The sequence below is a fragment of the Chinchilla lanigera genome, unplaced genomic scaffold (assembly GCF_000276665.1).
Source record: "Chinchilla lanigera isolate Chin_1 unplaced genomic scaffold, ChiLan1.0 scaffold00007, whole genome shotgun sequence".
Lineage (NCBI taxonomy): Eukaryota > Metazoa > Chordata > Mammalia > Rodentia > Chinchillidae > Chinchilla > Chinchilla lanigera.
This window is the reverse complement of record NW_004955408.1, coordinates 36,982,536-37,002,745: the sequence shown is the minus strand read 5'-3', so window position 1 is coordinate 37,002,745 and position 20,210 is coordinate 36,982,536. Positions and strand designations below refer to the sequence as shown.

Below are 20,210 nucleotides of genomic sequence, written 5' to 3'. Positions count from 1 at the left end.
ACCGGAGAAAAACCCAAAAAAAAAAAAAAAAAAAAAAAAGAAAGAAATACATCTTTTCCAATAAAAATTTTTAAGCACAAAATTTTCAGCTTTGAGTATAAAATAGCAGAGAAAATGTAGATAGGCAGAGTGGTTTAAATTTCCTTCTGGGTTGAAATAATAAAAGGAGAACTTGCTATTTAAATGCACCTGAGAAAGAAAAATGAGAAACAGACTGTATTCTTTTATGATTCAAGGGCTCAGCCTTACAAACATTTGCAAAAAATTTTAGAGGTGTGCTTCTTGGTACCTGCTGTAATGCACACATGCTAGAATCTATTTGACAACACTCAACTCCACACAGCTTATTTATTGTGTCTGTATTCATCAGCTTTTCCATTGCCGGAATGAAAAAAGCCCTTATGCTCTGCAAGCATTCCTCAGACTCACACACAGTCTTCAATTTCTTGGCTGTATGTGGAGCAAGAAGGACACACATCTGACTTGTCTTCCAAATAAACTTTTCCCTCTTGTCTTGGTTTTAATTAGTCCTTTGTATTGTCATGCATTTGACACATATTTTTATCACATTTATACTTTTGTTGCCTATATCTTTGTATATGTATATTCTGTCCACTTCAAAGGGTAAGTTTAGAAAAAGTTCAAAACAACCAATAGTATATTGATCACTTAATGAATAGGTGGTAAAATTTCAGTTCAGTGACACAAAGTTCTTGATTTCTAGTGACGTTTTTTTAACTGAAATCTGCCACTTTTCTGTGGTGACCTGTCAAATTATACTTGATACTACTGCATAATGTGAGATTTGATGGTGACCTCCTCCCAAACAATCAACCTCAAGGCCAGCAGGCAGGAAGTGTGTATCACTTTCAGAGAATTACAAACAATAGCAACCCAACCAAAAACCAGGCACCTTCTTATCATCACCATGACCCAGACATGAAAATACTACTAGTGATAAAAATATCTTCCTGAGAAGATTTTACTAGTCTAAATTTTAAATAATTGCTTCTTTTACTGCAGCCAATTATGTGTGTGTTCACAGACCTCAAAATATATTTTTTCTGTACCTTATGGAAAACATTTGTGTTCTATAAAACTGCTACTTTGGACAATGTTTTCCATCACCTGCAGTACCTGATATGTCTGGTCTCAGTCACCCATGTGTGATGGACAGTGATCTGTAACAATTCCAAATGACTCCAACTGGGGGTGGCCCAGTCAGCACTGCAAACCCTTGTGGCAATACACATTGCTGTATTTAAGTGGCTGATTCTAAGTAAAAGGTATTAGCTGACAAAGGGTACAGATGGAAACACACAATTTAAATTGTATTGATTCTGTCATTCTACATAACCATTTCGTTTTTTAATTGTGTTGAAAATTTAAAATGGTGAACTAAAGTATAAATTGTGAAATATAATACTTTTATTGAGAAGTGTAAAATTATACTTACATATGAAATATTTACTTTGACTAATATCTGGAAAGTTGATATTTACTACTTTACTATTATTAATTGCTTAAACTTTTACATGAATCCAGAAAGTTGTTATAATTTTTCTTATTTTTACATTATTAATGAATATGTTTTTCACATAGAAGAAGAAAGTATGTTCATTATGATACTGATTGTAAACAGACCCATACTAATTCTGAAATCATTGTCTAATAAATTTAGAACTTGGTGACTTCCAACATCAAACTAATATAACAGTCAAAGCATCTAAGAAGTTACTTTATGTAAATTATCAATTAGAAAAAGCGCTCTCTGGCTCCCAGAGTCAGGGTGCTTAGGCATCTTTGTGGTATATAGCTCTATCAGGTTATTGAGTGCAGCTTAATGGAAGGTAAGTCACAGCAGGAAAACTTGGAGAATCATAGTCCCATATGCCTGCCTACGCATACGCACACAGCATGATGGAGAGAATAACTCAGTTCTTCTAAGACTCACTTGGTTTGGAGCTATTTGTTTCTCTCTAACACATGTAATAACGAAAAGATCAATTTTCTTTATGAACAGCTTTTATTCTTCATCTTTGGTTTATCTCTATTTTCTCCTGCCCTTTAGCATATACATACCTGGTACCTTAAAATTATCTTAGTAGTTCATAATAATAGGTTGAAAGAAATAGTAGCTCAAATCTTCATTTTTAAAAGTTGTGTGTGTGTGTGTGTGTGTGTGTGTGTGTGTGTGTGTGTGTGTGTTTCATCCTCCATATCAGTAGATTCCCAGTTCATACATTCATTTAACTTTGGTTTGAATATACAGTACTTGGAAAAATGTACATCTGAACTGAATATAAAGTGACTATTCTCTTGTCATTATTCCACTAATGATACCACATAACAATTACACAGCATTTACATTGTTTCAAGTATTATAAGTAATCTAGAGATTACTTAATATATATAGTAGTATGTACATGTGTTGTACACAAACATTACTTCATTTTATATAAGGGATTAAAGAATTTCCAGATTTGAGTACCCTACCAGGGGGGTGGTCCTAGACCAAAGCCCTGTGGAGAGCAAGAAATGATTATCTTTCCAAATGCATGTGCCCAGAAAAATTATTTCTGGAGAGAAGTGTTTGTTTTGAGTTGATGAAATTCTAACACTCTTTGCTGTCAATGCATGAAGGTTGCTCTGCTTTAAAGACTATTTAATCAAAGCTTACATGCTCTTCTATGACTCTGCCTTCATGTGGCAGGTGACCAAGTTTCTAGTGTACTTATTTTCTCTCCAAAAAATAAAAAAAGTACATGTGATCTGTGATGTCTATTATGAGTAGAAATTATCTGGTATAATAGGTACATGAAGAGCATCCCAGGGGGTTCTAATGCTGCTATCTAAACTATGTATTAAACAGTGCATAATCTGCCATTAGTAATGGAACAAATGTAAAAAGATACACTTCCTTTGTTACCAAAGATTATCACTTCCATAAAAGGCTATGCTGTATATAGTTCTTTTCCTACGTAAGTATGCAGATATTCTGTGAAAATGTGGCACTATTTGCACGAAGCTATTTTAAAACCAGTCATGGCCACACCCAAGAAATAACACAGAAGATAATGCATCACTTTTGGAATCCGTTAAAATGTCATTACTGCCAAGAACGTGACAGATGAGGCTAATTAGCTATTGTATTGCATGTTATAGCATGTGTTCTGGAATGTTACCGGATCAAGTCTTCTCAGCATATGTGACATATTTTGTCAACTTTATGAATGATTTTAAAATGAGTAGTTCACAAATTAATGAAAATATTTAAAATAATTTTCTCTTCTCTAATTTTTTGATGTGTTTATTTTATGTCAGTCTTAGACAAGGCATCTTAAAATCCTGAAAAGATCATATCCTCCTTTTCTCAAAAGACAGGCTGCAGTCTTCCTCCAGTGCTTTGTGGCTCTGCTGCTCTTGTCTCTAAGGAAGCAAAGTGTAACTCAAATCTTGGGACCAGCATGCCAGAAAATGAACATTTCTGTAAGACCACCTACATTTCATATTTTTCTTAATTAAACCTCAAGTATCTGTAAAAATCATTTACATAAGGGACTAAAGTCTCCTAAGTAATTCCATGTAATTATGTGATTTTTTAATCATACAATGTTATTTTCCTTTCTCAAAATTAAGGAGTTGTTTTGCTTACTAATAATGTAGCTGCTTATACATTCTTTACATTAGCAATTGGCAGACAACTGTGTACTAGCCAAACTAGCCAATGTCTGACATTTTTTAAAATGTCTTATTTAAAACCAGCTATTTTTATTCATGTATGTATGGTGTTTGGATATCTTTTCATTACGAAGTCAGAACTGAGCAGTAGTGACAAAGATCATGTAGAGTATTTACAACCCAGATTTCAGAGGGAGTCTCCATGTTAAATAGCTATTTACTGAGCACTTACTTTATACTGAACACTCCGCAAGGTACTAAAAACATAACTGTTAAAAATTCTATCCTTTCACAATGAAATTTTGATTGATTTGGTAGCAGAAAATATGAGCTGAAAGAATAAGGACACAAACTAGATATGGTACACAGAAAAACAATATAAGATCCAAAGAGGAAGATATTCTCAATTAATGAAAATGAAATTAAAGGAAACTATTATTTATTCTTGAGCAGAATAAAAAGGCACAAAACTTCTACCTACTTTAAATCTCATGGCTTGATAGTAGCATCTGCAAAGAACTCATTCCTTGGGAAGTTATCCAATATTCCACCAGGGATCATATTTCAAAGTAATAACTGCCAAATGAGAAAAAAATCAATTTTGATGTGATTTGGGAGCTTTTGTTATACCTGATAAATTATTTGATATATTTCTTTTACAGGAGTAAATCAAAATGTCCAATGTTTCTTTGAATTGTGAAAGCTTACAAAAATGAGTATAGCATTGTTGACATTTATTTATAATTTCTTTTATTATGAGCAACAACACTTAAAATTTATGTAATGACTTATAAATATTTTTTCTCTGACATCAAGACAGACATTTTGTAATTGGGCTGATCTAAACACTAGATCTCAGTGTGAGTAGAGGAATGAAAACATAACACAAATACAGTTAAATCAAGGTATGAGTGACTTTATTTTGGAAATATAAATTTGAAACAAATGCAAATGGTTTCAACATGTCTAAAAGGAAAGCATTTATTTAACCTACACTCCTAGGTTTTTTCTCTGATTTTCAGTATATTAGGAAGATGTACTTCCTTCTGAACCTAGAACAATTCTCTGTGTCATAGAAATTTATGTTGACGTTTTCCAACACAACAATGAGCTAACTTTTTTGGACATGATAAGTCTTATAACATTTGTTTTATTTTTTATTTATTTATGTAGATATTTAACCAGAGTTTTCAGATATACCTATGGGGTCAAGACCTCTGGTTTAGTTTATACTTCAATGAAAGTTCCAATCATTATACAATCATATTTCAGTTATACTTTTATTATAATATGCCTTCCTCCCAAACTGTGGTGAAATTATTAATGACAAAAACATGACTACCAGATTTCTGAAAGCAATTAATAGTAGACTAAAGGAAACCATGCAAAATAACATGGAAAAGATGCAGATAGCCAATGGCTGCAAATCTAGCAGGCAAATTAGCTATGGTTTGGTGAGTGGGAGCGTCAGAATGAATACATAATTTCAGATGTAATGGAGAGATGTCATTTCTATAATGAAAGTTGTTTTTAGTTATTTTGGAATATAAGATTTATAACTGAGTTCATAATACAACATCTGATACATTGTGGGTATTTACATGTTTGCCAAACAAAAGAATAGACTGGTTTAATGCTAGTTTTGATGGAACTAGTTTTATAAGTGAAACACTAGTGACATGTCCATGGGTGATTAGTGATAATATAGCAACAACACAAACTTGGTGGATTTCAGCACACACATGATTGAGCTATATTTTGCTTTTATTTTGTAGTAATCTCATACTAAGGACATCTAAGAAACAGTTGAGAAGGCAGTTGACTCAGTATCAGAGTACTAAAGTTACTGTAACTAAAGCACTTAAATTCAGGGACTCTGTGGAGAGGGCTCATGCCATTTCGTTCAATACTCTCACTTTATTTGTTTATTTATTCATTTATTTTGTACAGGGAACCAAACTCGGGACCCTGGCTTGCCAGACAGGTGCTGTGTCGCTGAGCTATACCTGCAGCCTCACCCTCTCTTTAAAGCAAGAGTGTAAGAATGAGTTTCCACTGCAGTCCCACCGTTTGTATCATCAGGATTTAAGCTTGAACTTTTAAAAATCTCACACCTACCGGTAGAGAAAATTTCTCTTAGAGAAACTCATAGAGCCTTCTTACACAGTTTATTATTTAGCTTAGTGTGGTTTTCACTCACTATTAATGGGGTCATATTGCCTATTCTCGTACAATTTGATGTTTAGCTCAGCAGCATAGTGTAGGATTCATTTTTAATGATGATAGCGATGTAGTTTTGGTTTAAAAATTCTATCGTGTAGCAGAAGATGAGATGCTGTATCTGAAGAAGCCAGTACCTTGAGATTAAAGTCACAATGGCCAGATTCACCATGACCATTTATCCGAAGGACGAGATGGAAGCTTGTGATTATACTGTAATTGGTGCCACCCTTTTGGGACGTCCCATAGAAAAAGACCATTACCTCACTGGGGTTGGGCCATCCTCTGTCACTCACTGTGAGACTAAAACTGAATGGAAGACTAAGACTTTAGATTGTAGATTATCAACCAAGGTTAATGATTCCATTCGTATGCCCTTACTACATGCCCTGCTGCACTGCTGGATCAAAATTAGCTAAGCAGCTATATGTGTAATCATACGGTTGATCATAATTTGACCCATGCTGTACCTACCTGGTACCTTTGCTCTATAAAATATTCTCAGAGAGATTATCTCAGTGGCAACCTATTCGGGACCCTTCCTCTCTCCCGGCAGCTATTTCTATTTCCCGTTTCCCAGCTGCAAACTGTATTCTCTTTCCTTTGAGCACCATGCTCTCCTTGTGAGTGCACCGCAGCTCTCAATAAATCTTTCCCACTCTTAAAAATTTTCATTGTGTAATATCATGTGAATATTGACACACCTGAATACTTGTTGTTGTTGTTGTTGTTGTTGCTGTTGTTGTTTTCGGGTACTGGGAATTGAACTCATGACCTCGCGCTTGCCAGGCAGGTCCTGTGCAGCTGAGCTAAATCCCCAACCCTTACAGCTGAATACTGATACACCTGAATAGTAGATATTTGAAATACTTGTGACTTTTTACTATTTTGATGAATGGTACTAGTAGTATTTTGTACGTCTACCACTCATTAGTAAAAGTTTCTCAGAGTAATTAAAACTGAAATTTAAGAACTAGTAGTCAAATATAAAATCATTTCACAACATACAAACATTACCCTAAAATATTACAGATAAGACTAAACTATTAAAAGCATTAGCCATAGCCATAAGTAATAACTGTTTCATAATATTTTATACCCATGTATGTGTTTGTATACATAGTAACAACAAAAGGTTAATGAAAAGATTTTAAGAAGCTCTACTGAATATATATATAAACTATTGTTATATATAAATTATGTATAATATACATATATGTATTTAAAACTAGGAATGTAATTCCACATGCTCAAGTTTTGTAAAATGAATACATTGGTTTTTTTAGTATTAGTATATGATACTTTCTATTTCACCACTTTTTTATCAATTCTTCTTGTCAGACTCAAAGTTTCATGCCAAGATTATACTGCTTTATAGAATGAACAGTGGGTATTCTCTGGTTATACTTATGGAAGAATAGTTATGATTATTTCAAGAGCATTTTAAGATGTTATCTTTAAAGATTTAGATATTTTATATCTTTAAAAGAAAACATTTAATATCTCATGCAAAATTTCTATTTAGTTTTCAGTCAGCTTTGATTCATATTCTTCTAGAAATATCTAAATTTCATCTAGTTTTCCAGTTTCTTGGCATAAAACCATTTATATTTTGCATTTATTATCTTTGTAATATGTGTCACCTTATGGTATTTTCATTCCTCAATGTGTTTGTTTTTATGATGCCTCCTTTTTCATCAGTATTTCTGGGTCTATGTCTATTTCAATAGCTTTCAAAATAACAAACTTTTGCTATATTGTTTGTCTCTATTCATGATTTGTTCTATTTCATTAATTTTTTGTATTTTTGTTCCCGGTGATTGAACCCCTATTTCCATACAAACTTTATAGATTGGTAGCTCGAAAATATTTTACTCATATCAACAGCTCAAGTCACGCTGTAACCTGAGCACAAAAGCAAAATAAACTAGAACAATAAAAACAGTGATTCCAATAAGGACACAGAAATTAGAATAACATTAAAATAGGGCCATGTAAATACTAAATAAATTGAGATACTATTTCCCTAAAGCTGTAGACTACTATTGAATGAGTACATCCACTATATTTGGTTGACATAGAAAATTATTGGATAGAGCAAAGGCCTCTGATTTTAAATTAAGATCTGATTTTATCAAGAACTATATCTTTTAGTAAAAGTAAACTAAGAATTGAGGATGAACTTTACACTAAAGGACAATTATGGAAGCTGGGTACACTTAAAAATAATTTCTTCAGATATTTGAAAGCTACCAAATATTACAAGGACTTACTGGCCCAGATTTAGGGAATGCATATAGCCAAAGAGCACAAACCATTCTTTCAAGGTCACTTTCCCTAAAGCTTGTGAAGTAATGAGAAGTTGAGTAAAACATCTGATAGTAGCAGCTATACAGAACAAAGATAAACCATAAGATACAGCTACTTGAAAACAACGTTGCTCAACTCAAATAACTTCAATCTCTAAATTTTATTCAGGTAATCTTCACATGTTAGAACACTAACTCACACATACACATCACTTTTGGGAAAAATAATATTAGTAGAAACTCAAAATATTTCTATGAACAATTTTAGAGTAAAATAGCATACACAAAAGGACATATGAGAACATGAAAAGAATAAGAACTCAGTAAAAATAACAGCTAATTTTTAAAAAAACCATAGGGACTGAAGCTAGAGGAATTATCTGACAAAATTTAAAGCACTTTATTTACTCTGCATGAAAATAAAAGACAATCTTGAAAATTATTTGAAAGTAAAGTTTTCAAAAGGTACCTTAGAGTTGGGCATGGGGGAACATGTCTGTAATCCTAGCACTTGGGAGACTGAGACAGGAGGATTTCTCGGAGTCCAGGGTCAGCCTGGGGTACATAGAGAGTTCAAGGCCAGCCCAAACTGCATGGCAAGACCGTGTCTAAATAAATAAATAGATAGAGAAATAAATAGATAAATAAATAAATATTGAATAGTGAAATGCCCTAAATTATCAATTACTTAGATAAATTTAAAGTGGATTAGACATAGCTGAAGAGAGCTTTATTACCCAGGAAAACTGATCAGAAGATGTATTCAGAATAAGGATCTAAAATACAACTGCATGGGAAATTAGGGAAGAAAATACAGTAATAATAATTAAAACATTTATAATGGAACTCCTCTAAACAAACTACAGAATGAAGCAGAACATCTTTCTTAGCAGATAATGACTGAGAACTCTCCAACCTTTCCAAGACTTGTCAAAGTGCATTACTCTACATGTTCAAGAAGTTCTATAACTCCAAACACAGGGGCATATCTTAGAATAACTACCATATGAAAATATGAAAAATCTTTAAAATACGTACAGAGGATAAACAAAATTTATTAAATAGCCTTTTAATGAACAAATAGCCTATTTCCTAACAGATAAAAGACAAAAGAAAATGAAATAATATCATTAAACTTCAGCAAGAAAATAACTACTAATGTAGAACTTTTTTTCTATCCAGGAAGATGTCAGTAAATATGTAATAATGATATTTGAGAAAAGGAGCTTGTGACGGAATCAACCAGCAGCAATTTTACATCAAAGCAAATATTGAGGGATGGTTTTCAAGTCAAATATAGTAGTCGTAAACTGAATGCTGGATATGCATTAAGAAACAATTAAGATAGCTAAGTATTTATTTTGAAACGAGTTATTACTGAGTCACTTCTGAATAAGGAAAATATAGCTTTGGGTTATATACTTTTTTCTAGGGTAAGGTACAATTTACTCTTTCTAGCTATAATGCAAGATACAAGTTCTTTGCTAGTTATCACCATAGTTTCGATGTTATTTTATTGTATGAAATATTCAGTTTCACCTTGTAGGTATAAGAACCACAGCTTACAAATTTCAGCTCTATGTAGTCTTCCAGTAATCCTTGAACGCCTTCTGGACTACAACTACCCATTAATTGCAAACTAAAAGAATCAGAAACATGAAAATGCAAAAATTTAGTATCAATTACTATTTTGCTGATTCAGGAACTATAAAATAACAACTTGAGTAAATTTAAAGGCTGAAACGTAATTTGATTTGAGAGGTTTCTGGTTATAAGCCAAAACCTGTGTTCTCCAGAATTCAGAGCCACCAGCTGATCTCTGAAACTGTTTTGTGGTCAGTATTCACATTTTGAGTACAGGAGCCACTAGCTGGCTGGATTGGTCCACACCAAATAGTGCCATCGATGTTTCCTTGCTTGTCTGACGCTGCAGCTGACTTATTTCAGACCCTGCAGGACTAGTGACAGAGACAAGCCGCACACCTGGACCACCAGCGTCTATGCCCTATACCACAGATAACGAGGACGGAAGGCACCCGGAAGAAGGAGACATGAGAAGGGTCCATGGTATTTCAGCACAGGGAAATTTCACTTATTTTCATGGAATAATAAGAAAAAAACTTAATGAAACATTTAAATTACAAAATAGTTTTAGAAAAATGGCCTTATTACTCTTTAAATATGCAATAGAATGTTTTTTAAAAAAATGTGGCATATTTCTTGAATAAAGGATGCATCCTTTGTCATTAACATGTGAAATATAGAAGATTGACTGATCTTGAATTATAAAAAATTGTACATGATATATTTCATTTAAATTTTGTTCATATTAGTAATTTACTTAGCAAATTGCTCTGATATTTTGAACATTTTAAATCTTATTCCATTCCTTTTTGATAGAAATAAAACTCATTAGTAAGATACAAATCAATTCATTTACATTTGCAAATTTACTGTTTTCCTACATTGTAAATATTCTACATTTAGCCCATAGATAATGTTTGTCCATTTAGTTATGAAATATTTTAAGTAAGTTAGTTGCATACTCTTGCAAGTATAAGTACAGAAAAATCTAGCAGGACTAGACATTCTTGTATATGTTATTTGTTCATTATTATAAGATATATTTTTCTCTAATGGCTTGCTATTCCACCCTCTCGAATTCTCCATACTCTCTTAATGAGTCACTACCCAGATGACCAAATTTGCTTTGGAAAAAATACCTCATCCCTTCTTTTAGTCCTGGCCAATGTTTTTCTATAGCAGTGCTCACAGCTAATATTCATAGAGGAGAAACTGCCAAATATTTCCAATGTCAGAGGACATCTGAAACTTATTGTTCAATCCTTGCTTGGAACACCTTTGTGAATACTTCATTCCACTGAAAGACACACTGCTTGCAATGTCTGAGCTGGAAACAAAGAATGATTGCTTTCTGCCAAAACTTGAAAGAAATTTTCAGTTTCATTTACTCAGCAAAACTGTTATGGAGGTACTCAGAAATGAATCTGCAAGTATTTTATGCACCACAGCCAGCAGACATCAAAATATTCTCATTTATTATCCTCCTAAAATTGTTGTCATAATGCAATTATGTAAATGAGGACTTGCAATCACACTGAGTATTTGTTCCGGTTTTGAGCCAAATACTTATTAGATCAGAGCAGTTTAAGGAAAACAAGAACTCACCACCAACAGAATTCATGGAACGTGAAAGAGCATGAGAAATTCCCATTGGAACCGTTCCCAACGTGCTGCATAAATAAAGGTAGGGTTTGTTGTAGCTTCCTTCCCACCCGCTCCTTTTTCTAAGAAAGAAGCTTGCTTGGTTTAAGGAATGAAGAATGGCTCAGGCGGTGCTCACACCACCTCTCTGCCCTGAGCTCTGGGGTGTGTGTGTGTGTGTGTGTGTGTGTGTGTGTGTGTGTTGTACATGTGTGTGTTTCCTTTTATATCCGCCTGCTTTCTATAGCTTTCTCCCACTCCTCAGCCCTTCCACAAAGCACTTCCCGCAGAGAGCAGCTGGTGCCCTGCACCGGCCGCTTTCCCCAGACTTGGGGGGCTTTCACAGGAAATCAATGGCTGCTTATTTTCTCCTGCACTGAAGTTTTATGTGTGGACTGACATGGCCCCAACCATACGATCCATTCTGTGAAGCTATTTCCATTCAGATGTGTCCCTTTGCAAATAGCGGAAATTAGTGGAGGCCCAGTGTCAAACTGCTTGTCACAGCTTGTTTTCAGCCCGTTGGAATCAGGTTGATAGTATCCTATTCAGAAGCACGGGCTCCTTTTGAGCTTCACAATGCATTTCAGGAGTTCCACTAAGCGATAAATGCAGAACTTCACATTGCTATTAAATAATAATCAAAATGATTAGGCTTTTGAATTTTGTGAAGGAACCTATTTGCATGGAATGCATTGTCTTAATTGGAGGATGACATGTACTCCTGGGCATTCATCTCTTTAATGTATAAAAGTATTCCTTGTTCATTTGTCAGTGTTAGAGCTGCAGCGTGTGAATATGTTCTGGTGATTTAGTTGCACTGAATGAATGACTAACCGTGTACTGCAAGCATAAATGCCAGACTGTGCCCCACTAGCACTCCTCAAGCCTTCAAACAAATAATAATTAGCAAGGAGTGAATGCATACCATGCACCCAAGCCACTGCTAAATGCTTTACAACTCATTTAATGCTCACAACAACCCATTGAGGTATTTCCTCATATGATCCCCATTTTGTAGCTGAGGTAATTGAGGTTTAAAGTGATTAAGTTTTTCTCAAAGTGTCACAGTTTGTTAGATGCTAAGCTGAACAGTCTCAGTCAAGACTACAGAAAGTAATCCCTATGTAACACTGACTTCTTGCAAAATATCATTTGCTTAGCTTCAAGTTCATTTTTACATTGAGTGTGCAAGTGTACTCTGAAGGCTGAGCAAAACCGACAGTCCAGCCTGGTATTGGAATTCACTACAGTCTATGGATAGAAATGTAAAATAAAACATATATTTGATTAGGCCCTTAGGTGTTGCAGTTCAGAGATTACCTAGAGAACATAGCAGGTTTTATGATGGTACTAAACTGTAATGGGTCTGGAGGCTTGAAATAAGAAGATATCGAGTCCAAAAGCTGTATTCTTGGCCATAAGGGAAAGCAGACGTATGCTGAGGAGCGACCCAGGCATGATCGAGGGCGCTGCCTCTTTGGGAACTGTTTCTAATGGAAATAATATTAGGTGCTTCCAGAGGAAATGCTAGCACTGCAAAATCAGTGGTCCTACTGAAAAGGGGCGACTCTTCTGTAATCCGAATCTGCCGTTCCCATCCACACAAATTTATCATTTTATAAATAAAAAATAATAGCCAAGCAATGCTCAAGAAAAGGAAGTACTATGACATAGCAGTAGCTATGGAAGTTTCTCTCTTTCTTTTTTTAGGGGTGGAGCGTAAGACACTGAACAGAATTAGAATATGCCATGAGGGCCCCGCTCTGCCTGCAGACATAATCACTCTCACAGACAGTGCGAAAAACTGGGCCACATTCTCCTATTCTCACCACCTGTGTGTTTTCAGAAACTTTAACCTCATTTCATGAGTTCTGAGAACTTTATAAATGACATCACACTGTAGCTAAAATGTACCTTCTTTCTTTCTTTCTATTCTGTTTTGGCAGTCTAGTTGGATACTATGTGACCATTCTGGGACACTTGTGTTAATTGTTTTTTATAGCACCACACTTTGTGAATCTACTGTTATTTATGTTTTTGTCTGTGGATCATTATTGTGCTGCTCCCAAGCTTTTTCTATTAATACTACTCTGTCCCTCCCTGCGTGTCTCCTAGAAATGCATGAGAATTTGTTATGAGACACTTTGCAATGGTGATACTAAACTGAGAGTTATGCACATTTTTAATTTCAGTATATTTTGCCATACTGCTTTACTAAATAGCTGCAGTAGTTCATATAACTCACAGAACTTACTGAGTTCTTATTTCCCAATGGCTTCTTTATATGTATTATTGTAATTTTTTGTTGTTTTGCTAAAATGATAGATGAAAAAATGATATCATCTCATTTTAATTTTAATTCCCAGAGTAATCAGTGAAGTTAAGGATATTTTTAAATGATCGTTGCCATTCAACTTTATCCTTTGCCCATCTTTAAAAATCAGGCTACTGTGCCATTTACTCACTTATAAAATTCTTCATATTAATTTACCAGCATTTATAGGTATCACAATACATCCTGAGTCGGTTGTCTGTCATTTTTGTGTTTTTTATTAATTATAGAGTAATCCCAAATTAAAATGCAGTCTATTTTAGGAAAATACTGCATTTCAATATGTTTGAACAAGAAAATAGAATCCAAAACCTACAACAGATATTGTGAACTGGGAAAAAACTGTGCAAAATAAATGACAAAATGTCATAAGGGAAAAGGGAAAGGAAGAAAGGGAAAAAATATATGTATATATATATATGTATAGACAAGATAGTTAAGATAGTTTTGTAACTAGCTTCTCCTAGTTCCTTTAAAAGAATGCTTCATGCTAATGTTGTTTAGACAAGATATGAATACATGTTGTACTCTGATGAGCAAATACAAAGACAACAGTTTGCAGTGTACCAACTATTGTAACCGTCCTACTAACCTGTTACAAAACTGTCTTATTGTTTATCTTTCTTCTCTTTAAAATAAAAAAATTGCTTAGCACAGAAAAAATATGTTTTTGCTTTGTCTGATTTAAGTTTTTTGCCTAGATCAAAACTGTGACAATATTTTTCTACATATTAAGTAGTTTTGTGGACATTTAGTATTGCTCTTAAATAAACACGTTCAAATAATGATGAAGAGGCATATAATTCTAAAAGTTTCATCTAGGAAAAAATTTAAAGGCCATCTCTCCCCACAAAATACCAACTCTATGTACACAAAAGACTCACAGAATAAGTGGATTTTGTGTTAGCCCTGGAATGAGGCTAGGCTAACAGAATGGACCCAAAGGAGACCTCCGTGTTCCAGCACAAGGCCTGTGCTGCCCGCAGAAGCTGCTCCAGGAAAGGAACCCTATCTCACCACTGTCTCCTGTAGTCCACACCCATCCTCACAAAGCTGAGCACAAAATTGCAGCTGTATAATTTTGCATGAGCTAATTTTTTTCTTTACCTTTCTACTGGGGTGGCATTAAGAAAGCAGTAACCATAATTATAATAAAAGAGTGACTTGCTTGCAAATACAGCAATAGGTATTCTAGCACCATGTACATAACTTCCGGCAAGCCAGTTAACCTGTTTTAAGAAGTTATAATTCTACCTTTCCCTGACTAATGAGCCAGAATAAAGGTTTTGAAAAATTGTAGGCCAAGAGTAAAAACAACTATTTATTGGTGGAATCAGAATATTTCATTATTGATTCCCGTACCATGTAGACTATAAGTTATACCGACTCCCTATATTTACACTATCATATATAAAACTACAGACTTCTCAATGTTATGCCATGAATGAAGATTACAGAACACAAAACAGTCACCTTACCATCTAATAATTACCATTAATTTCTGCACAGCCTATTGTGGGCTTCAGATTTCATCCTTTATTTTTTTCTATTGAAACCATGACTGTTTTTCCATTTTACTCATTAGAAGACTTCTCTGTTCACCCACATAAACATGAATTTGACTTTCTCACCTTAAATCCTCAAAGCAACAAAATATTACTTACTCATTTTCACTGACCAAAAGTGAATTTTTCAATGCACATAATTTAGAAAATTTCCACTTGCCTAAATGTTCATCATTCATTCCCTTACACAGAATATGAAAAGATGTGTAAAAGAATGTTCATGCTGAATGAAATGACCTATCAAAAGAAACCATGTGGATTATCTCACCTAAAATTCTGAGGTGTATTCAAAACGAAGCTGGCTGTGATGCTATGGGACAGATAATGTAGACTGAAGTAGGTAAATAAGCCAGATGATCTTCTTATGTCATAAACCCAAAAACAGTGCTTGTATAATGAATTTACTGTTAAAATCTGTTTCTTACAAGCTTACTTATTAATGCCCACCTTTTCCTGAACAGAGAAAAGTTTTCATTATAGGGAACTTGGAGGAAAACTATTCCCTCTCTTGCTGCAAAAGTTGTAATATTTTATGCAACACATACTTTCATGGGATTCTGTGTGCAGAGATTAAAGAATACACAGCAAAGAGGAAACATGTTGAAACATTTTCAGGACTCCTGAGTTGTGCAACTGGCATGTCCTGCATTACTTTCAGAATCCATTATGGGATAACAAGGCAATTTACCACAACGGCATGAAAAGGACACATGCTCTTTTGTTTGTTCTACTCTGTAGCTTCACACCAATAACTATGGTAACTGCCAAATGACAGAGTTTGCTAAATGAAAAAAAATTTAAAGGCTGGACATTATCTGATCTACAGGAATACAAATACATAGGAGTACTAGAATTGCCTGGGTACAAGCAAGATCAGAGAGCAGAAAAGAAGCCAAAAATAATATTAATATCTAGCAACAACTATGTGCATATAGAAATTCTTTTCAGTCTAATGAAAATTCTTTTCATTCTTATCACATATGATGTCAAAAATACTAAACTCACAAAGGACTCAGAAAGCCTACTTCTTTTTTTATTTTAAAGAGAAAAAAAATGAAAAAATATTAACAAGCACACATACATGTACAAAATAACACAAAACAATATGAGAAGTACAGAATTTCAAACAAGGTGATAGGAAATTAAAAATGGTTGATGTGTTGCATATTGATATGTTCAAATTGGTTACTCCAATAAACAAATATCGACATGTAAGATTGATCAAACAATTGCACATTAACTGTTCCTTTCAATAAAGCAATAGAGAAGTAGATATTTTCAAATGAGCCAGAAGTACTGATTTGTTCCTTTTTTATGTTTAAATTATAGATTTATACTATCATGGAGACCTTGCCAGAATACTTGGATGATATTCTCAGGGATGAAAACAGTATTCTTCCAATGTGAGAGGTATGCCACACCAGCAGTCATAACTTTGAACAGAAGGCCATGGTCTATCCAGAATAATATACAGTGAGATTTAGAAGCCAGATGCTCCTGTGAATTTATGGTAATCATATTCTCCACCAGAAGCAACATGTCAGCAAAAAAGGAATATGTGTTCATCAAGTCACTCACATGCTTGATTCTGTAATTAATATTTACATGATCATAATATGAATATTGTCTTTTGCATCAATTTATTTTACATTATCACACTTTTTTTAAGAAATGAGGTTTTATAGTGCTATTCCAGGTAGTCTTGAACTCCCAAATTAAAGTAATCCTCCTGCATCAGCCTCCTGAGTACTGGTAATACAGGTATACACCATCTCATGCAAATGGCTTCACTGTAAATTCAAACTATAGAAAACACTCAGAAGACTAAATTGTGGGTTTTGTGTGTATTTCCTCTAATGCATGTGTTTTATATATGGGTTAATTTTTAAAAATAATAAGATGGACTGAATTTAAGATGATATTGAAATGAGGGTGAGGGGGACTCAAGGATTTAACCAATAAATACCATACAAAATTGACAGATCAAGAAGTAAATTTAGAATTACAGAAGCAGGCAGCTCAACCAGAGCTATCGCAAGCAGATTATAATAGAAGAGAACTGAAGGAAGGAGGCAAAAAGATTTGTCTCCCACTATGCCAGTCAGTACTGTCGTGCTCTTCATTATCCTGTGCATTATTCACTATCATGACAAAATTGTAAACAGATAAAGGATGTGCTTTTCATATTTCAATGTTGTGGTCTATGCAAAATCTTCATATTTAGTGCTATCCAATAAGATTTCTGAAACAGTCTGTATCTGTGCTGTCCAATATCATCACCACTACTAGATAGTGAGCTTTGGAAATGTGGCCACCATAACTACAAAATTAAACTTTCAATTATTTTAATTAATTTTAATTTAGACACCCATATCGGCCCATACAGCTTAGTGCAATCCTAGCAAAATAGCTCTTAATATTTTACTATCAAAAACCTTGTATTACTTCTTTTTCAAAGAAATCTCCATGCTCTGGAGGACATTGCGGACACCATTTCAGGAATCACATGCTTACAAAACTGAAGGAGACACGTAAGACTGCTATTTAGATCTTTGCTGCACCAAAAGCAGTGTCACCTCGCCAAGTCTAACAGAAACCCAAGTAGTCTGATGCTTTGAAGGGGAAGGATTCATGTATAATAGAAATATGACTGTTATATAAAGACAGACTTGTATTAGTCTTTTTGAAATAATAAAGTGTTTCACAGATCTTCTGCTAGTGCAACGAGAACTCCTGCTGCAGGCACTCTGGCAGTGAGCTGGTCCTAAACACTGCAATTAGCAAATGGTTAAGATGCTGGAGGGAGCCCGGTCACCTCTCCCCCTGCTGCACTGCAGAGCAAATGCAAGGAGCCTTCTCTAGCATTCAGTTCCCCTAACAAGAAAAAAGTGCTGAGCTTTCTTCTCCGTTGCTGTCATTGAGAGAGAAACAATACTCTCCAGAGAGAATTTCTGGTCTAATTCCATGTATATTCTGCTCTATGGAGGCATCAAGAGGTCACTCAGAAAAATTAATAATCAGAATATGGAGAAGATGGGAAGAACACGCCCACACAGCTTCTCAGTCATCCAGAGAAGTCGTTTCCTGATACTCTTCCTCCTTATCAGACAAGAAGATGAATTACACCTTCTAGATTTTTATGTTATTAGCACTTAGTTCAATAAGTGACCACAAGGAAATTCCTATCAATTTGTTTGAAAATCTGTTGAATAAAATGAACGAATAACCCATCATATATGTCTCCCAAAAGCAGTAAAAGAAGCTGGAAATATAATTTCATTAACTCATTTCATTACCCATTAATACTCAATTCCTCCTCGACTCTCCTATCATCGTCTGCCCCCGAAGTCCCCCCATCCTACAGATTGGCGAGGGTGAAATTTTAGAGACGAGTACCCAAACTGCCACCCCAAATCCGCTTATTTATGATAAAATGCCAACAATTAAACCTAAATACTGAGCTTTTAGTGTAGAAAAAAGGACTCATACATTAACATTCTTTGTCTTCAAAGAAAAACAAATAACCCGTGTGCCATGGATTTGCCACCTCTGCTATAGATTCTGTCTCTGAGCTGCATTCTCTCCTCTCCATTCTATTCTCTTTGACACTAATTTCACCTGGGTTTATCCTTTCTGGTATAGGTCATTTTGAGAAGTTCTTTGTAGCTGATTTCTATCACCAATTTCTTAGTCTCCCAGTTCAACCTTTATACTGTGGCCAGATCAGTGTTTCTGGTCACCGACAAAGACAGAGCTCTTGATGAATGTCAGCAATATAAATGAAGGTCTTTCTCATATCAAAATGAGGGAATCTTGTCACCATTTTAATGACCTTTACTGTCATAGAAATACTGAATATAAGAAAGGAGAAAGACTGTAAAATTAAGTCAATAATAATGAAAATAGTATATTATTATGAAAAGCATAAGAATTTCTTAAAATATTGCTATGATATCATTTTTGAAGTGATACAAACATAGTTGTGTAATTGCGTGAGGTGAATTGTATGGCCCTAAATTCATGGGAAATTTCTTGAAAGCAAAGATCGCATGTTGTACTTGTTTGGTTCATTTATTGTGCATGGTCTCTATTAGATATTCATGCTATGTGAATTCTTTAGTATTTCATAGAGAAAGAAAGACAAGTCAAGGGTTAAAGATGGCAGGCAAGACACATTATTTTGGCAATTGTTTAATTTGGAAAACTAAAAATTATATAGTCCTGCCTTAGTTACTCTTCCTGTTGCTGGGGCAAAATACCCAACACCCAAAGATAAAGGAAAAAAGGTTTATTTAGCTCACTGTTTATGGACGTTCCAGTCCATAATTGGCTGGCTCCAAGTCAGTGTGGCATGGCAGAGGACAACAGTTTTTGTCTCCAGAGGACAGCAAACACTTCCTGTCCCTTATATTGTATGAGACTACCTGCCCTAGGACAAGTGTAGCACTCACAGCCTTAATGCCAGCATTGAACCATGACTCAATCACAAACTCTAGATTCAGCCACCTCTGAATCCATGAACCCATGGGACTTTGGGGGGACATCCAGTGACAAACCATGACAAGCCTTAATATCAGTAAAGCCACTTTCCCTGAAATTAAAAATTTAAAAAGCAGCTGTTGGTAGCCTTTGGACTACCTTTGTTTTATGATTTGTGCACCAAATCGATCCATTCTGTTTGTTATTAAAATAACTAGAGCCAAGTCAGCAATGAATATTGCTTGGAAATATGAAGGAGGTCTGAATAAGTCAGATGGAGCTGACTCTTATTTAATATTTCCTCACAGACATAAATAATTTTTATTTGACACCTAATACCCATGAGGCTTTTCTGTGAAGAAGAAGAAGAAGAAGAAGAAGGAGGAGGAGGAGGAG

General features: G+C 34.6%; 1 long non-coding RNA gene across 2 annotated transcripts in view; it reads right to left on the bottom strand.

Moving 5' to 3' along the window:
- Window positions 1-3,314: 3,314 nt before the first annotated feature.
- The window catches only part of LOC102029592, a 27,113-nt gene continuing 10,217 nt past the window's right edge, over window positions 3,315-20,210 (bottom strand). The window contains exons 3-4 of one of the 2 annotated variants that reach the window (XR_259735.1): window positions 4,163-4,257; window positions 3,315-3,429 (exon numbers count right to left, since the gene is read on the bottom strand). This is a non-coding gene — a long non-coding RNA (uncharacterized LOC102029592). Of the gene's footprint in view, window positions 3,430-4,162; window positions 4,258-8,781; window positions 8,819-20,210 lie in introns of those variants that run through there. The other variant, XR_001232071.1, reaches the window with a different exon arrangement.